Source organism: Ahaetulla prasina, chromosome 2 (genome assembly GCF_028640845.1).
Source record: "Ahaetulla prasina isolate Xishuangbanna chromosome 2, ASM2864084v1, whole genome shotgun sequence".
Classification (NCBI taxonomy): Eukaryota; Metazoa; Chordata; class Lepidosauria; order Squamata; family Colubridae; genus Ahaetulla; species Ahaetulla prasina.
In genome coordinates this window covers 22,642,589-22,660,467 of record NC_080540.1, presented here as the reverse complement: position 1 = coordinate 22,660,467, position 17,879 = coordinate 22,642,589, and the positions used below count along the sequence as shown (strand labels likewise).

The 17,879-nt window shown below is 44.0% G+C and overlaps 1 protein-coding gene across 2 annotated transcripts in view; it reads left to right on the top strand.

Moving 5' to 3' along the window:
- The first annotated feature begins 403 nt into the window (after positions 1 to 403).
- The window catches only part of KLHDC8B (kelch domain containing 8B), a 100,171-nt gene continuing 82,695 nt past the window's right edge, over positions 404 to 17,879 (top strand). The window contains exons 1-2 of one of the 2 annotated variants that reach the window (XM_058173278.1): positions 404 to 902; positions 6,280 to 6,474. The gene's annotated coding sequence lies outside the window, so the exon portion shown is untranslated. The remainder of the gene's footprint in view (positions 903 to 6,279; positions 6,475 to 17,879) is intronic. The other variant, XM_058173277.1, reaches the window with a different exon arrangement.

The window sequence follows — 17,879 nt, the reverse complement described above, 5'->3', positions numbered from 1 at the left end:
GAATTCTTTGACAAACGTATCTTTTCTTTTAGGTACACTGAGAGCCTATGCACCGAGACAAATTCCTTGTGTGTCCAATCACACGTGGCTAATAAAAAAATCTATTCTATTCTATTCTATTCTATTCTTATCATGGGTTTAAGAAATTGTAACTCCAGGTTCAGACAACTGGCTAAATAAAGCAAACGATGCGCCACTAATGTGGCTTAGCGTCTTGTGTGAACTCAAGTCTCCTAACCAATACCAGTGATCAGGGGTCTCCAACGTTGGCAACTTTAAGCCTGGTGGACTTCAACTCCCAGAATTCCCCCAGCCAGCAAAGCTGGGAGTTGAAAATCCGCCAAGGCTTAAAGTTGGCAAGGTTGGAGACCCCTGCCATAGATGGTCTTAAACCCACCTGTATTGATTGACTCCTCTTGCATTGGGTGTTACGGTTGCTTATGGGGACTCAGTATCTCCACCATTTCCCGCTAAAAATATAACAGCGACTGAAGTTGCACCGTGAATGAAACCTGGAAGCCTTCGAGAAAGTCCCAACTTTCCGGAGAGCGCCCGCAGTTGGCCTTTGGGTTCGTTAAAAACGGAGCAGGCAGTTCTCCTGGGCCCTCCGACTTTGCAAAGCAACCGCTTGTCCCGAGTGCGCTGCGGCCGGAGGAGGAAGAGTTAAGCGCCGACTTGTGTGTGAGCGTGCGGGCGAGCGAGCGCGCGTGTCTGTGTGTGTGTTTGTGCGGGGCTTTTATTCCTCCCCTGCCATCCCCGCGATTCCGAGAGCGGCGGAGAAACGGGGTTGCAACCGCGAAGCCAGGAGCTCCCGAGCAGATCAGAGCGGGGCGCGCCTCCCGCCGCAACCGAGCCTCGCCGACTTTGCCCGGCTTTGGGAGGGACCGCGCCGTCCGGAGAAGGTGAGCATCGCGCGCGCGCCCCGCCGTGGGGATCGGGCTGCAGGAGAACTCGGGTCCCCGCACTCTCTTCCAGCGGGGCGGCGGAGGAGCCCTCGGGGCTGGGGGACCCGCCGCGCGGCGCCAAAGTTTCTCCCGACGGGAAGGGAGGGAGGAGCGGGCGAGGCCGCGGGGAGCCGGAGGAGAGGTCGCGCTTTCCATCCGCCCTGCGCCCTGGGGCGATCCGAGCCGGGTCCGGGGTGCAGCTCTCGGCGGGCGGCCCGGGGAGGGGGGGAGCGTTGCGCAGCGCGCCGCGGACTTCGCGCCTGCCTCTGCGGCCATCTGTGAGCGGGAGCTCTGGGTTTGCAGCGGCTGCCAATAAGAAAAATAAAAATTCTCCTCCGGCCCCTTGGAAGGGGATGCTTTTCAAACTCTTCCCTTGCTCTGGAAATATAAATCTCTGATCCATCACAGGGAAGATCCCTGGAATCGGTGCCTTGTCTTTCGGCCGTTCCTTCTTTTGCTTTAAATTCCTTTCTTTCGTGGGCTGTTCAGTTTTCCGAGGCGCCTATATTCACATATAAGCGTTCGGATTTGAGCGATCTGAGCCGGGGGTTCTTCATCCTCGCGACTTGCTTTTCATTGCTTGGCAAAGAGTAACTCTGAGCCTGTCACGAGTGTTTTTCTACTTCCTGTCCCGTTTCCCACCTCCCTAACGGTACCAGTAGTACAATGTATATATTTTTTTTAACAGAAAGTAATTCCTACTGCTCAGAAACATAATTGAGAGAGAAAAAGGCTGGATGGTAAAAAGATTAATAATTTTTGCAAGGCGAAGTCAGCTGCCTTTTCTGGTAGAAGCCAGGAAAAACTTCCCTGTCTTTCTTCTTCCAGCCCTTATTTATTCTATCTTCTTTCTCCCCCGTGTTTTTCCCCCTTTCCCTAAGCAAAAACGGTTGCTGCCCTATATTTCCTTTGTGGCACCTCAACCATCAAGGGTGGGATTCTTTTTTCCCCTCCGTTGTCATCATTACATAACTGTTGCTTCAGTATCCCCACTTCTCTCCCATTTTGGACCTGGGACTCTGCCCTGCTCTGCTCTGCTCCGACCAGTTGTGAAGACCACAAAGCTCTTCCCCAACGCAGTTGGAATAGAGAGTATTTTTGGCAGGACCATGCATTGCTGTCTTAAGAAGGAAAAAAAGACGGATCCGGTAGGACCCAAGAAACCGTGAGATTCCCAGGCAATTTCCAAACAAATTTATCTTTGGAATTCAGTCTTCAGAATTAATTAACCATTGATGGTCCTTTTTGTAATGTATTTGAATTTCAGGAGGGAAATTTGGGCGGGAAAATGCACGTTGCTGATTGGCTGATGCCTCAGCCAAAATACTATTTAAAGAGGGGTTTTGCCTGTTGGTTTTTGCTGGGATCACAATAAACCAAAGAGCTGTTGTCACTTGTATCGTCTCCTGCCTCTTCATTGCCCGAACTTAACATTGGCGACGAAGGTGGGATATTGAAGGCAGTGAGACTAGGAAAAGAGCTGAAGGAGCAACGTAACTTCAAACCCAGCCAGTATCAAGGGCGGATACATAGCGATGTCTAGCTATATGCCGCCAGCGCCATTCGACCCAGCCAAGGAGAAATGGGGGTCATACATGGCTCGTTTCGAGTGTTTCCTCGAAGCTAACGAACTGCAAGGAGTATTGGATAATTGGAAGCGAGCCTACTTCCTGAGCCACTGTGGGCCAGAAGTCTTTGATACCGCCGAATCGCTGTTGGAACCAACACCGGTACAGTCGGTACCATGGCAAACGCTACAGACGCTACGAGCATACTACGCGCCGGTGCCATCGAAGTTTGTACAACAGTTCGAGTTGAGGCAAAGAGTTCAGCGAGAGGGCGAATCGATAAGCGTGTACATGGCCGCATTAAGGAAAGCCGCAAACCACTGTGAGTATAGAGACTTGGAGGACTCTTTATTAGAACAACTCATCTGTGGGGTCAGGGACATCCGACTACAGAGGCGGCTGCTGTCGAAAAGCAACCTAACCCTGGCGATAGCCCTGGATGAGGCCAGGGCACACGAGATGTCCACCAAAGCGGCGGAAACCTTACAAAAGCCGAACACGCCAAATTCCACGGTGAAAGCAACGCCAGTCCACAGTGAAGAAATCCAGGCCGAATCGGACGGTGAAGAAGAGGAAGAGGTCTTCCACACCGGGAGGCCGGAGAGAGGCGACCGGGACGAGTGCGTGAGTTGCGGAGGCCAACACCAACGACAGAATTGCAGGTTCAAAGACGCAATTTGTTGGTGTGAAAAGAAAGGACACATAGTTCAGGCCTGCCGAGCCTCTCAACCTTCCTGCCTAAAATTCAAACCGGCCAATCAACAGGGCGCCGGATCCGCGAAGTGGCCAGGGATTGGTCAGTTCAAAAAGCGCGAAGTTGAATCAGACCACTGTGAGAGTGGGCCATGCATCAACACGGCTAGAGAAGAAAATATTCACCAAGACACACATCGAAGGAGTGCAGTGTAAAATGGAGGTGGATACCGGCTCATCAATCACGATTATGTCTTGGGACACAATCGCAAGGGACCTGCCAGACGTCGCGAAACGCCAGTTGCAACCCCAAAAGCTGAGAGTGCAAGACTACCAGGGGAACCGAATCCCTGTTCGAGGAGTCACGTCCGTCAGAGTGAAATATGGACAATTCAAGAAAACCCTGCTGATCACCATCGTAGATGGAAACCTGCCCAGTTTGCTAGGTCTGGACTGGTTCAGAGCCTTGGGCATGGAAGTAACCGGGGTTCACAGAAACGGAGTCAACCTGAAAGACGAATTGTTGAGAGAATTCAAGGACGTTTTCCAAGACTGCCTGGGCAAGTACGTGGGGACCCCCATTTCATTCAATTTGGACCCCCAGGTGGCTCCCATTAGATTGAAAGCTAGGAGGGTCCCGTTCGCCCTCAAACCCAAGATTGACAGGGAACTAGACAAATTAGTAAGCCAGGGAATACTAGTCCCCGTCGACCATGCAAAATGGGAGACACCAATAGTGACCCCAGTCAAACCGGACGGATCAGTCCGGATTTGCGCTGACTATAAGGCAACGCTTAACAAAGCATTGCAAAAAAGTGCTTACCCCGTTCCCGTAGTGCAACATCTGTTGCACTCGTTAGGACAGGGACAGGTTTTTGCCAAACTCGATCTGGATTAAGCCTACCAACAATTACCAGTTGACGGCGAAATGGCCGAAGCGCAGACGATTGTCACACATTGGGGCGCTTTTAAATGCACTCAACTTCAGTTCGGAGTTAGTGTAGCCCCCGGGTTATTCCAAAACCTAATGGAACGACTCCTACAAGGTCTACTGGGAGTAGTTCCATATTTCAACGATGTACTGGTATCAGCAGAAAACTTGGCAGAATTAGGGGCCAAATTGCGGAAGGTTTTGGGCATTTTCAGGTCTGCGGGGCTTAAGGTTAAACTCAACAAATGCCAGATAGGAGTTGAATCTGTAGAATTCTTGGGTTACCGGATAGATAAGGAAGGCATCCACCCAACTGAGAGCAAAGTGCGAGCCATTAGAAAGGCTCCAACCCCAAAAAACAAAACAGAATTACAAGCATTTTTGGGGCTTGTAAACTTCTATGTGGTATTTTTAAGAAATAAGGCAACGGTAGCCGAACCGCTACATAAACTGCTAGCGAAAAAATCTGTTTGGACTTGGGACAGGGTTGAGGCTAAGGCATTTGAAGGCGTTAAGAATCTCTTATCTAGCGATAGCCTTCTAATTCAGTACAATGGGACGTTGCCACTAGAACTAGTTTGTGATGCATCACCCTACGGGGTAGGGGCTGTCCTCAGCCACAGGTTACCGAACGGTTCAGAAGCCCCTATCGCATATTTTTCCCGCACGATGTCCGCAGCGGAAAGGAACTATAGCCAACTAGACCGGGAAGCCCTGGCTATAGTTTCTGGGGTTAAAAAATTCCATGAGTACCTGTTTGGGCGGCGATTTGAAATAGTCACAGACCACAGACCTTTATTGGGACTCTTGGCGGGGGACCGTCCAACACCGGTTGCATTATCACCCAGGCTGACCCGTTGGACTATTTTCCTGGTAGCATATTCGTACAAACTGTCTCACCGACCGGGCAAGGATTTGGGACATGCGGACGCTTTAAGTAGATGCCCGTTGCCAGAGGCTATCGAAGACCCGATCCCAGGGACGCCCGTCTTGTTAATTGACTCTTTGGACTCTGGCCCAGTCACATCTATGAAAGTGACTAGGGCATCTTACAAAGACATTGTCGTAAGAACTGTGATCGGTTGGGTGCAGAGGGGATGGCCCACTGCACCGGGGGATCATTTCAAAGAATTTACAAAAAAGCGTTCGGAACTGTCGGTACAAGGGGGTTGTCTGTTATGGGGGGATAGAGTGGTTATTCTGGAGAAATTACGAGGGCATGTGTTGGAACTATTGCATTTGGGCCACCCGGGGATTGTGAGGATGAAAAGCCTAGCAAGAAGTTACGTGTGGTGGCCACAAATGGATAAAGACATTAGCAACCAGGTAGGGAAATGCCAAGCATGTCAAGAATCAAGGCCACTACCCCCAACAGCCCCCATAAGGGATTGGGAGAAACCCCAGGGTCCTTGGTCCAGGATCCATATAGATTTTGCCGGGCCATTCCATGGGCAGACTTTCTTAATTGTGGTAGATGCCTACTCGAAGTGGTTAGAAATTTTACTCATGAAAACCACAACAGCGGAAGCTGTAATCACAGTATTGAGGCATCTATTTGTGACACACGGGTTGCCCGACACTCTAGTGTCCGATAATGGCCCACAATTCACGGCCACCCAGTTTGAGGGGTACTTGGCAGAAGAGGGCATCCGACATGTCCTCTCGGCGCCTTTCCACCCGGTGACGAACAGACTTGCAGAACGTTTCGTACGCAGTGCCAAGGAAGCGCTATCTAGAATTAGCCCAGGAGATTGGCAATCAAAAATTGATACCTTCCTGGCAGTCCAACATAGAACTCCCTGTGTGACCACCGGCCGCAGCCCATCGGAGTTACTAATGGGTAGAAGACTCCGGTGCCCCCTAGATTGTTTAAACCCAACATACTCCCCTGATGGGTACCAAAGCACAAAGGGAAGAACCAGAACAATGACAACAGGTGACCCGGTATGGGCGCATAACTATAGTGAGGGCCCAGCGTGGCTAAAGGGAACAATTGTAGGAGTGACGGGCCCAAAGTCATACATAGTGGACATGGGGGATGGCCGAGTGTGGAGATGCCACATAGATCAATTACGAAAAAGAATACAAAACAATCCAGAAACCAAACAGCCAGACCCTGACTACCCAATATTTGAACCAACAGCTAACTCAACCCCGAGGCGATCGAGGAGGACTTAGCTGAGTCTGAAGAAGTCCAGCGACGCCAACCGGCTCCTCCAGAGGACAGCAGGGACGACTCTGCCAATAATCCAGGGCCGGATGGCCCAGAGGAGGAGCTGGGAGGAACAAACAGTCCCTCCGACCAGCTCGACTCACTCCCAGGGAATGAATTGCGCAGGTCAGAAAGAGTTAGGAGACGCCCTGTCTACCTGCGTGACTACATGGAAAAATAACATGCAAATGTTATGCAAAAAACTATGTAAATATGGTACAGTGTGTTCTGGGAGGGGAGGTGTGTAATGTATTTGAATTTCAGGAGGGAAATTTGGGCGGGAAAATGCACGTTGCTGATTGGCTGATGCCTCAGCCAAAATACTATTTAAAGAAGGGTTTTGCCTGTTGGTTTTTGCTGGGATCACAATAAACCAAAGAGCTGTTGTCACTTGTATCGTCTCCTGCCTCTTCATTCCCCGAACTTAACACTTTTCTGTTTATGTGAAAAGTATTTAAATCCTAAAAAAAAAAAGCTGGACCTAAAGCCTTTCACTTAGAAAAAGGGAGAATAACCATTTTGCTATCCATGTGTTCTGTATACCGCTGCTTTCCTTATCTTTTTTATGTCCCTAAATTAAACTTGCCCCAAATCTCTCAGCCGTTTTTCTTACCTCTCTTTGTCTGAGCCAATGAATGGGCTTATCTTCTAATAAGGAATCCAGAGGGGAAAGTAATTGCACTTTATTAAGTGGCTAAATCTTTCTAACCAAGGGGTGAAATCCAGCAGGTTCTGACAGGTTCTGGAGAACCGGTAGTGTAAATTTTGAGCAGTTCGGAGAACCGGTAGCAGAAATTTTGAGTAGTTTGGAGAACCAGCAAATACCGCTTCTGGCTGGTCCCAGAGTGGGGTGGGAATGGGGATTTTGCAATATCCTTCCCCCTGGAGTGGGGTGGGAATGGAGATTTTGCCGTATCCTTCCACTGCCACACCCACAGAACCGGTAGTAAAAAAATTTGGATTTCACCACTTTTCTAACCCCCACCCCTCAAAGTAATAAATGAAAAGCCAGCTTTCTCAGAAGTTTACTTAGTAAGAGCATCAGTCTGGTAGACCAACTTACTTACCTGTAGTTTCTCATTAGTTTTATGCCTATGAAATATTCAGCCATCCAGCACTGGTTTTAAAATATTAAATCAGAACTTTGTGACACTGGACAATAGGAATCTGTCCTCTGTTAGATGCCAAACTGTCAAGGCGATAGTGAGGACTTGAACATTGCAATACTGGTTTTTCAGAGAAGATGTGAGGTTGAGAGTTGATAGCATGCCTTCTCAGTAGGGTAGAAATGGATAGTTATTAGCTCTGCGGGAATCCCAGTTCTTGGTAGAGATTCTTAAAGCTTTGATTCATGGATTCCTGACATCTTGGGAGGCATGGAGTAAAGATTTGGAGAAGGGTCAAGGCAAGGCTGTTTCTTTGGAAATGGATAGGTTTTCAGTTCTTCCAAACATTTATTTGTGTTTGTGGCAGGGATGAGTTGGAGAAAGAATCTCAAAAGGAGCATTGTAGAAATGAGGGAACTAGGTACGTTCAGCATATCGAAGAGAAGGATTGAGCGGGGGGGGCACTGTCTTCCAATACTTGAGGGGCTGTCACAAAGAAAAGGGGATTAATTTATTCTGTAGGGCAGCTGTCATCAACTGGTGCTCCTTGAGAAAATTTTGGTGGTCTGCAGAAAAATTATTTGCATTTTTTATATTGCACTAAATACTATTTATCTTTTTAAAAATTCATATTAGTGGTCCGCGGGGTTTACAATTATGAATTTAGTGGTCCCTGAGGTCCGAAAGGTTGGTGACCCCTGTTCTAGGACACCAGAGGGCAGGACAAGAAGTAACAGATGGAAGCTTATTAAAGAGTGATCCAACTGAGAAGTAAGGAGAAATTTTCTGACAGTGAGAACAATTAATCAATCAAATAGCTTGCTACCTGAAGTTATGAGTACCCCACTCTTGGTAATCCAGCGTCCATAATTAATTCTATTCATATAAATTCTAAGCGCAGCCTGATGTGTTTGTAGTAAGCGGTCTGATTGTTGTAATTGTAGGGGAGATGCTTTACTGTCTTCCAGTGAAACTCCTGGAATTATAATTATTTACCGAATTATAGATGCCAACTTTTTGGAGATATATGTAACAGTTATGGGAAAAATACATTTATTCACATACCTGACGGTTCTACATGCATGTAAATTAGAAAAGGACCGTATTGGTTGAGATCATGTATTTTAATCTTAGGAACGGTACTAGACACGATTGATGTCAGTAGTATTTTAATTTTAAGTTACACAACAGATAACTGGTTTTTATCATAGATTTTATTTGATATGTATTATTTTATTCTTGAATTTTTAATTGTATATTTACTGAGTGTTTTTTTATTTGTTCTGGTCTATGGCTGCAATAAACTTACTTACATATATAGTGGGTACCCCATTATTGAAGATTTTCAAAAATAGACAACAACCATTTGCCTGGGGTGGTATGAGACTCCTGCTGTGAGCAGGGAGTTGGAATAGAAGACCTCCGAGCCTGAGGCCCCTTCCAGCCCCTTGATTCTATGTTCTAAGATAGGGTTCCTCTCCCTGGTGGGCTATTTTAGATCCAGGAACTGACTTAGCCCAATTTTTCCTATCTTGCTGCCTTATAATTCTCATCCAACATCAGATAGAAGGTGACCCTGACAGGTTGCGAGGTCCAGAACCTGCCCCTAAAAAGTAATGAAAGAGAGAGTGAGGAATGTCTGATTTTGATAACTATGCACATCTGATCAAAATAAAGACATATTTAATAACTTTTTAGAGAAAATATGTAGTGTTCTAAGTAGGGGGTGGGCCCTTAGGATTTTTGATAGCAATAACAATAGCAATAGCACTTAGACTTATATACTGCTTCACAGTGCTTTCCAGCCCTCTCTAAACGACTTACAGAGTCAGCCTCTTGCCCCCATAAATCTGGGTCCTCATTTTACCCATCTCGGAAGGATGAAAGGCTGAGTCAACCTTGAGCCTGGTGAGATTCAATCTGCCAAACTGCTGGCAGCCGGTGATCAGAAGTAGCTTGCAGTACTGCACTCTAACCACTGCGCCACCACGGCTCTTGATCATGATTAAAGGCTGTTGGCTCCATACTAAAGGTCGATTCTGTTCTGGTAAGAAGACTACTTAATTGAAGATAGTTGGCATGGTACCAGTAGTGGGCTGCTGCATGGTCACAAGGGTTTGGGCGAACCCTTAGCTCTGATCGCTGGCTGGGCCCGCCCACCTGCCCTTGTTCTACGCTATCCTTTTATAACTTACTTTCTGGCTCGTTGGCTGGCCCAGCTGAGTTCCGCGCCACCCCGCTGTTCTCACTGGAGCTGCCTGAGCTGATTAGGATCCTGTTTGAAGCTCCGTTTCTCTCCCAAAGGGATGCGTGCTCGCTCACAACCAGTGAACCCTTTGTTAAAGAACGTGCAGCCCACCTCTGCTTGGTACCAAAAGAAACAACAGGTGATCGAAGTGAATGGCAAAGCAGGTAGGAAGGGAATGAAGCCTGAATATCTGAGTCTTATTTATTTTATTTATTAAATTTATATGCCACACAACTTACAATCTGAATAAACATTATAAAAAAATAAAATGAATATTATAAAAAATAAAACAGCAAAGACAATAAATAGAACATAAAAAATTAACAAAACATAGAATAGAATAGAATAGAATAGAATAGAATAGAATAGAATAGAATAGAATAGAATAGAATAGAATAGAATAGAATAGAATAGAATTTTATTTTATTGGCCAAGTGTGATTGGACACACAAGGAATTTGTCTCGGTGCATATGCTCTCAGTATACATAAAAGAAAAGATACGTTCGTCAACATTTCTAAGGTACAACACTTAATGACAGTCATAGGGTACAAATAAGCAATCAATATCAATATAAATCATAAGGATACAAGCAACAAAGTTACAGTCATAACAGTCATAAGTGGAAGGAGATGGGTGATGGGAACGATGAGAAGATTAATAGAATAGAATAGAATAGAATAGAATTTTTTATTGGCCAAGTGTGATTGGACACACAAGGAATTTGTCTTATATAATAATATAATAATATAATAAAAAACATAATAATGATAGCTTAATATCTTCTAAAACTGGCCCTATTTCTAAACACATATTTTTGCTATCATCTCTAGTTATGTCTGTGTGGACACATTTCGTTGAAAACTACATGTAGACCTCGACTTACGACCACAACTGAGCCCAAAATTTCTGTTGCTAAGCAAGACAGTTATTAAGCGAGTTTTACTCCATTTTACAACTTTTCTTGTCACAATTGTTAAATGAATTGCTGAAGTTATTAAATGAATCTGGCTTCCCCATTGACTTTTGCTTGTCACAGGTTCACAAAAGCTGATCATATGACCCAGGACACTGCAATGGCATTGCCAAGAGTCCAAATTTTGATCATGTGACTGGGGGGATGCTACAACGGACTACCTGTATGGAAATTCCATCCAAGTAATACATTTAAGATAAGCAGAGATGGGTTTCAGCAGGTTCTGACCAGTTCTGGAAACCGGTAGTGGAAATTTTGAGTAATTTGGAGAACCGGTAGTAAAAATTCTGACTGGCCCTGCCCCCATCTATTCTCTACCTCCTAAGTCCCAGCTGATTGGGAGGAAATGGGGATTTTTGCAGTAACCTTCCCCTGGAGTGGGGTGGGAATGGAGATTTTACAGTATACTTTCCCTGCCATGCCCACCAAGTCACGCCCACCAAGCCATGCCACACCCACAGAACCAGTAGTAAAAAAAATTTTGAAACCCACCACTGAAGATAAGGTGTTGTTCTCCAGACTGATGAACTTCCAAATTACAGACAGCCAACAAACTAGAGTTAAAGAAGCACAATAGTATTTCGTTTTTTCCTCCTTCACCCCAGCAAAATTAGAGTCATCTTCCTCTTCCTCTTTTCTGGATCCTTTCTCAGAGATATCTATGCTTTATCCTAAAGTAGGATGGCCCTCCTTATGTGTTTTCCTATGTTTCGCCTGTCAATTTGATTTTACCTTATTTATTTTTAAAACTCCCAGCATCCAGGTGCTGAGTCATACCTACTTAGCTGGGCTTGGTTGACTTAAAACATGGCTGGGGTTCGGCCAGGCTCAGCCTCAAGAATGGTGAGTTCAGCAAATTACGCTTGGAAGAGCAGTGCAGCTAAGCTTCATTTTCCCACTGCTCCATTCCTCCTTCCTCTTTCCTATTTAAGGAAGCTCCCTGTGGATAGATGAGAGCAAGAATAAATGAGGGAGGAGAGATTTTTTTTCCCCAGAGAGGGCTGACAGGCAGGTGACAGATGCTAAACCTCTTCTTTGTACACTGATTTTCTTCTGCGCATCTGTTTTCTGCCCCACCTTTGGGAATTCAAAGGAATATCAGGCCAGACAATGAATTTAGCTATAAGAGAGAGGCACAGGGTGGGCTAATTGACAAGGGCAGTGAAATGGATTTTTGAAAAATGCTTTTAACTTTGCATTTCACTGGAAAGGTTCCCAATGCAAAGTACGGTATATGTTTGTTTGACGGTAAGAAGCAGTCCCTGTTCATGCTTTGACATAGAGAAACAGCATATATACGTGTAGAAAGGTGGAAAAGAAGAAACGAACAACATTTAGATGGTCTCTGTTTAATATTATAATGATCTCAATGACTTCCTCTGCAATCCGACTGAAGGGTTATGGCTGGGGAAGAAAGGAAGCCTGATAGATCTGGCTTCCCAAAAAAAATCACTGGTGCTTTTTTCTTGTTTCTGCATTCTTGTTGAATCTAGTGCTATGGGTCTTGAATTAGACCTTCTTCAGATTTCTTTTTTTAAGCTTCCACAATTCTGTGTGTTTACTATATACACGCTTGGAATCATCTGTGTGTATTCTGAATATCTTGGATTTTTTTTTTCTCCCTCTCGTGACGATGAAGAATGATGGGGAAAGTGATGCTTGGCATCTCACATAATTAATTCAGAGGTGTGAAGAATAGGCAAAAGTTGTGGCAGGCTTCAGCATCCTTTCATGCCTGAAGGCCAGGCTCCCAAATCCATAGTATCTGTGCATAGGAAGAGAGTGTTTTTAATTGCAAAGAGCTGGGAAGGTGGAGGGTTGTTTCATTCTGCATCACCTGGTAAGAATAGAAGTTGTTGAAAAGAATAAGGAAGAGGAGGAAGTGGCTGTCACGCTTCTTACAAAGCCTGGATATCTTTAAAGGTTAGCTATTATTTGAGATGGTTTATCTGGAAAATGTCTTTTGGAGTTTTGCTCTCTTTTATTTACCTGTTTTACCAATTTTTGTTGGAAGGAAGGAGGAGAAACTGCAGGCATGAGCCCTGGATGTGAGTTCATGTTAGAATAGTTGGTGTATGCAGGATTCAATTGGTTTTATAATTAGTTGTCTAATTTAACTAATTCAATTATCGTTATTAGTCCAAGTAATATAATCTTAGGGACGTGGTGGCTCAGGGGCTAGGACGTTGAGCTTGTCGATCGAAAGGTCGGCAGCTCAGCGGTTCGAATCCCTAGTGCTGCCGTGTAACGGGGTGAGCTCCCGTTACTTGTCCCAGCTTCTGCCAACCTAGCAGTTTCGCAAGCACGTAAAAATGCAAGTAGAAAAAACAGGGACCACCTTTGGTGGGAAGATAACAGCGTTCCGTGCGCCTTTCGCGTTGAGTCATGCCGGCCACATGACCACAGAGACATTTTCGGACAGCGCTGGCTCTTCGGCTTTGAAACGGAGATGAGCACCACCCCCTGCACCCCGGCAACGTATGTGCGAGGGGAATCTTTACCTAATATATCTTGACAGAATATTTGTAGCTCAGGGTTGAACTGTGGGGTCCTTGTTGCTCTCTGAGCTTGATTGTTTTCTTGCAAACATTTCATTACTCAACAAGCGCGCAGTAAACAACAACCTAATCAAGGAAGCACCAACAGCATTCCCACCAACACTGACAGGACAAACCACTAATATATAAACAAAGAGAAAATCCCACTCCTTTCTAGCAGTGATGATGTTAAGTAGTTGGGTAATGAAACTTCTGCAAGAAAACAGCGAAGCCGAAATAGCACCAAGGGCCCCAGTTACACATTCAGCTTATGGTCAGTCACTCACACACTTACAGGCCTAGAAAACAGCCACCCTCAAATCACTTTCAATCAAACACTGAGACACAAACACAACCTGTTTTTTAGAACAGGGGTCTCCAACCTTGGTAACTTTAAGACTTGTGGACTTCAACTCCCAGAATCCCTCAGCCAGCAAAGCTGGCTGAGGAATTCTGGGAGTTGAAGTCCACAAGTCTTAAAGTTGCCAAGGTTGGAGACCCCTGCTTTAGAATACATAGGAACCAAGTGAATTTTAAATAACAGCAAATCATTACTGGTTACAATATATGTTCATTTGCGCTCTCTCTCTCTCTCTATCTGTCTCTGTGTAACAGGTATGGACTATGGAATCAAATGTAGGACCCAAAGCAAATCCTGATTACTGCAGTGCTGTTTAGACAGCATGTACTTGTGAGACACTTTTCAAGGGAATATTTAGAGAGATCCCACCCAACAAAGGGATGCACAATCATATTTGTACATCTCTCAAGGGCAGGAGAGATTAATCCATAAGCAACAGATGATGTAAACATACTTATTCATAGGTAAAGGTTCTCAAGTTACTACAGGTAATGGAGCTCAGGAATAAAGCAATAAATGAATAAAATAGGGAGGGGAACATTTCCTATCAATTAAAGGGATGAGGCAGTTTGGGAATGCCAGATGCCCCCCCCCCAAAAGTGTCCTATTGCAAAAAAAAAAATTTTTATTTTTATTTTTACATTTATATCCCGTCCTTCTCTGAAGACTCAGGGCGGCTTACATTGTGTAAGGCAATAGTCTCATCCTATTTGTATATTTATATACAAAGTCAACTTATTGCCCCCCCAACAATCTGGGTCCTCATTTTACCTACCTTATAAAGAATGGAAGGCTGAGTCAACCTTGGGCCTGGTGGGACTAGAACCTGCAGTAATTGCAGGCAGCTGTGTTTAATAACAGGCTTCTTACAGCCTGAGCCACACCGCGGCCCAATCTATGGGATTGTTCTAATGAGATAACTAACTTTGGCCTTGTATCTCTATGGATCAACTCGATTTATGGTAATTGATTCTACTCATCTAAGAACTAATTTTCCCCACAGTCCAAAATAATACATATATGCATATACGTATGCCGGTATTTCACATGCACATATTTATTGGTTGAGATAGCAAAACTCAGGATTGACCTTGACAAAGTGGGGAACTTGGGCATTGTGTAGAATTTTGAGGTGTATATTTTTTCTGCCTAATTTTCCTTTCCTCCCCCCCCCCCCCCAGATCTTCAATTTAGGCTCTTTTCCCTGCTTCTTATCTGTTTTCTCCTTGCCTTTTGTTTTGGTTATTTCAATTTGCAGAATTTCAGCTTATGGTAGCAAAACAGGCACATTCCATTCAGCATGTAGAACAGAAGCAATTTTCTAACTTCCTTTTACCTGCCGTAAGCATGATCCTTCAAATGAATTCAGGCTTATTGGACTCAAGTTAATAAAAAGGATCTTTCTGATGATTTAAAGCTGAACTCCGAAGCCTTTCGTAGAAGTATGAGACGGTAAAAGTGGCAGTGAAATAATTGAAGCTAGCTGTCCTATGAGTCTTGCTTTGTGAAAGCACCATATTAAAAAAAAATTCAGTGCTTTACAGAACTGCATGGGTAGCCAAAACTACCAGGCAATTGATTTCTGTTCACTTCCATAGTTTTCACAGAGATCGTTCTTGTTTAACAACCGCAATTAGGACTGGCAACTCCATTGCTTAGGCCCGCAATTGCTAAGCAAATGTCATGTGACTGTGATGGAGTTACAGCCTCGCTTCTGCTGCAGTCGTTACGTGAATCACCATGGTTGTTAAACGAAACATCACATGACCATGACTTTCAAGCCTACCACTGCCTTCTCCATCGGATCTGCTAGTTGCAAGACAGTTGCAAAGCACACAGTGGTGATTATCTGACCACGAGATGCTGCACAGGTTGTAAATGCGAGGATCAATCATGAAGTCACATTTTCAGTGCCATTGTAACTGGCAGGCCCAAGAACCAGGAACCAGGGTGATTCAAATGAGTCCAGGTTAATTCTGTGCTATCTCAACAAGAATCTGAATTCCCAAAGGTACTTTTTCAAAAGATAACTGGATTTTCTTTGTTTTTGCTTGAAGACATTTCGTTTCTCATCCAAGAAGCTTCTTTAGTGCTGAAGAAGCTTCTTGGATGAGAAGCGAAACGTCTTCAGGTAAAAACAAAGAAAGTCCAGTTGCCTTTTGAAAAAATCACCTTTGGGACAACCATGACCTAGAGCAGGGGTCTGCAAACTTGGCTCTTTTAAGACTTGTGGACTTCAACTCCCAGAACTTTGCTGGCTGAGGAACTCTGGGAGTTGAAGTTGACCTAGATGACTGAGAATCTCCACCGACAAGAATCTGAACTATGAATGGTCAAGGCAAATTAGCGGCAAATAAGAGTCAATAGAATTCAAGGGGGGGGGCTGGACTTAGATCTCTTGTGGGCGCGAAAGGACTCAAAACTAAAGATGCTCTTGACTCCTCCCTCGAGCTCAGCGTGCTCATTTCCTACAGTAACTTCGAACAGCTGCGAAACAAGGCGGCCAGTAAGCGAAGAATACCTGTCCTAAACTCCTTGGGTGAAGCTGCACCGTAGAGAGCGCTACCTCAGTTTCAAGGTAGAAGGCTGCTGAAAGATCACCATTGAGAATAGGGTATAAATTTTTGCAAACCCCTCGAAGACACTCCTTTCTTTTGGGCAAGAATGACAGTGATGAGAAATGATAGGGAGTATTTGTGAGTATCATCGTCCTGTTCTGAAATCCTTTCTCTAGCTCGGTTGTTTCAGCGGGGATGTTGTGCATCCAGGGCATTCATTTAAAAATACCTGACCTATCTTCCACCCAGACAGCAAAATATGACTCAGAACTGGCCTTTCAGGCATCCATCACTCAATGACACTTTAAAAACTACTATGGCTACTAGGATCAGATCATTTCAGTCTATAGTAGTCTTACTCGGGGGAATCTGAAAATCACATTATTTCCAGTCCAGGTATCTAGAGGAGTTTCTCTAGTTTAAAAGCTTCCTGTTTTTAGGTCTGGGTAAAAACTTACATTTCATAGTTATTTATCGATATGCTGGCTTGAAAAATTAGGTTATAAAGAAAATAATTTCAGCAGCTGTGATCTTATTCCTTGGAAGTTTTCCTTGCCCTTATATTAAATTGAAATCTTGACAAGTAAAGATCATCCTCCCTTAACAGCCACAATTGGAACTGGCAACTCCAGCACTAAACAATGCAGTCATTAAACAAGACATCACCTGACAGACATGGTCATCACTTCTGCCACAGTCATTAAGCAAATTACCCATGGTTGTTATGAGAGACATATGACCACAACTTGTGATTTTACTGCCAATTTCTCCATTGATTCTGCTTGTCAGAAGCTGGAAGGGCCTGACTATTGATCACGTGACTGTGGGAACACTGTGATAATCTTAAGAATGTGGACCAGTCATAAAGTTATTTTTTCACTGGCATCATAACTTCAGTCAGTCATTAAGTAAGGATTACTTTTAGTCTATACTAGTAATCCACTGCTACAAATCAAGTGTAGATATCTCTTTTCAGTAGTGTATATAATATCTCTCATGCCTGAAAAATCCACAGTTATTTTTAAAAAAAATAGTTTTTATTGAGCTTTTTACCTTTAAAAAAAGAAAAAAAAACCCAAGGACAAAAACACAGTAAAAAACAAGACATACCTAACAATACAATATATGCTATTTGTACAGCCTGCTTTATTAACATACGTATTCTCTGTTTTGATTCAATTCTTCTACAGTTCTACAGGGAAAAAAAATTTCTAGAGGAAAAATCCACAGTTCTTTTTTTTTTAAAATAGTTTTTATTGAGCTTTTTACCTTTTTAAAAAAAACACCCAAGGACAAAAACACAGTAAAAAACAAGACATATCTAACAATACAATATATGCTATTTGTACAGCCTTCTGTGTTAACATACGTATTCTCTGTTTTGATTCAATTCTTCTACAGTTCTACAGGAAAAACAATTTCCACAGGAAAAATCCACAGTTCTTGATGTGTTGATTGTTCCAAGTAGAATATAGTCAATATGTAATCAAGAACAACAAAGATGCTTTTAGTAGTTGGCCACAGTGAAGACATATTACAGTCCTGTTGATATTGGCACCAAGTGTGACAATAATAGGACGAGATCGAAACATGTCAGTTCCTGTTTCGGCTCCAAGATTGTATCTCCAATCGCAAGACAACTGAAACCAGCTCTTATTAAATGTCCTGAAGCAATTTTTGTTGTTCTGTTAAGCTCATTTCTATCACAGGAAAGCATTGCCATGTTTTTAAAGCAAATCTGTATTA